This window comes from Octopus bimaculoides, chromosome 18 (assembly GCF_001194135.2).
Source record: "Octopus bimaculoides isolate UCB-OBI-ISO-001 chromosome 18, ASM119413v2, whole genome shotgun sequence".
Lineage (NCBI taxonomy): Eukaryota > Metazoa > Mollusca > Cephalopoda > Octopoda > Octopodidae > Octopus > Octopus bimaculoides.
The window spans coordinates 46481727-46483670 of NC_068998.1; the positions used below are offsets into that span (position 1 = coordinate 46481727).

At 39.4% G+C, this 1944-nt stretch overlaps 1 protein-coding gene across 3 annotated transcripts in view; it reads left to right on the top strand.

Annotated features, from left to right (window-relative positions):
- The window catches only part of LOC106877379 (uncharacterized), a 39397-nt gene that overhangs the window by 34122 nt on the left and 3331 nt on the right, over positions 1-1944 (top strand). Inside the window, exon 1 of one of the 3 annotated variants that reach the window (XM_014926267.2) lies at positions 1492-1585. The exons of the other annotated variants lie outside the window; for them this stretch is intronic. The gene's annotated coding sequence lies outside the window, so the exon portion shown is untranslated. Of the gene's footprint in view, positions 1-1491; positions 1586-1944 lie in introns of those variants that run through there. 3 annotated transcript variants of the gene reach the window in all.

A 1944-nucleotide genomic window follows, 5' to 3' on the forward strand; every position in this document is an offset into this window, starting at 1 on the left:
TGTGCATACCTACGTCTACCTGTATATATAGGTGCATATCTGGGTACAGGACATTGCAAACAAAACGTAGACAAGAAAATAATAATAACCAGAGTACAGAAAACACACAAGCCACATAGAGAACATTTTCCTTCATCACCTACCCCCATTTTAACACTGGCGTTTCGAAGAGTTGGGCAGGACGCATCGTTAAAATGGCTCTTCCCATGGACCGCAAATTAAATTTGTATACACAAATTAAACCTGTGCCATGGAGGAATGTCGTGACGGACAAAAAACAAGACAGGAAAACAAACGGAAAAGAAAACCAGACAGGAAAACAAACGAAAAAGGTTATGCGGCCAGACGTGAAAAGTTATGTGTATATGAACGCTGTGAGGCACGAACTGAAAAAGACGGGACGAAATGACTACAGATGACGTAGCTGGAATTGCTTTCATTCATAGATGTATTCCGCCAGGTTTGATCTGGAGTTAATCAACATCCCAATGAAAGATGTTATCCTCCTCAGACCAGTGAGCTACTCTGAATGCCTGAAATGGAATACATTATTTTACTAAAGACATCCTAGGACCAGGAGGTGGTGTTAAAACACGATGGGGTGGGGGATAAACCAGGTGATGTTAAACCACGACAAGAGTGGTCGTCTATCCAATAGAATTTCTCAATTCACTTCAGCCAACTGGTGTTCCTTCTCACTATCTGTGTAGGAAGGTAGGGACCATTGTACCATAACTACTGGGGGTTCAAATCATTTTAATGAAATTCTTCAAGGCGGTGCCCCAGTATGCTCACGGTCTAATGACTGTAACAGTGAATGTATATATATATATATATATATATATATATATATATATATATATATATATATATATACACTGGTAGAGAGCTCCGCGTGAAATTAACGTGCAAGTGGCTGAGCACTCCACAGACACCCTTAGCGTAGTTCTCGGAGAGATTCAGCATGACACAGTGTGACAAGGCTGACCCTTTGAATTACAGGCACAACAGAAACAGGAAGTAAGAGTGAGAGAAAGTTGTGGTGGAAGAGTACAGCAGGGTTCGCCACCATCCCCTGCCGGAGCCTACCGCGATCCTATAACCGTGAGTCCGCTGCCCTAACCACTGGGCCATTACGCCTCCACCATCCTTCAGGTACCAATAAAATAAATAACAACAAAGCCTTGATGGTCTGATTTAAAAAAAAAAAATTTTTTTTTATTAAAATTTTTTTTTTTTTTACTTTTAACGGTAGGTAGGCATAAGACCTGAAATTTTTTGTGGGGTGGGGAAACAAAGTTAACCTCGGTGGAATTTTAACTCAGAACATAAAGAACCGGCTGAAATGACGCTATGCATTTTTTTTTTAACACGCTAACGATTCTGCCAGCTCGTCGCCTTCGTTCTATCCAATATTCCTCAAACATCTTTTAGACGTGACAAGAATTATAAACGACTTTGAAGGGGAGATAAGTCACATCTACCTAAGGTAGATAACTCACCTTGATGGAATCTAAGGCGGAAAAGATTTGATTTCTGACGAAGGTTGGTCAAAGTTTATATTAGACCACGAATGCAATTTACTGTAAGTAGCGTTAATGTTTTTAATTAATGTTTTTAATTAAAGCATATTCTGTCACAGAGAAAAGAGCTCAAGTTTCTATTTCTCCTCTAAAATATTACTGAAATATAAATGCAACATTCGTATTATTATAATTGTGTGAATCAATAATGTTGTTGTCGTTGTTGTTATTTTACCTTAGGTCAACCCTGTACACCTGCGATCCAAGATATTTCAACCATGACCTTCTTGTCTTTTATTTAGATGTAGTATACCTAGTATACCTAGGACTACATTATTTAATGCGTTACCGTTATTGTTGATGTTTAGTTTCAGGTTAGCCCTAGTCCGCGGAGGCGCAATGGCCAGGTGGTTAGGGCAGC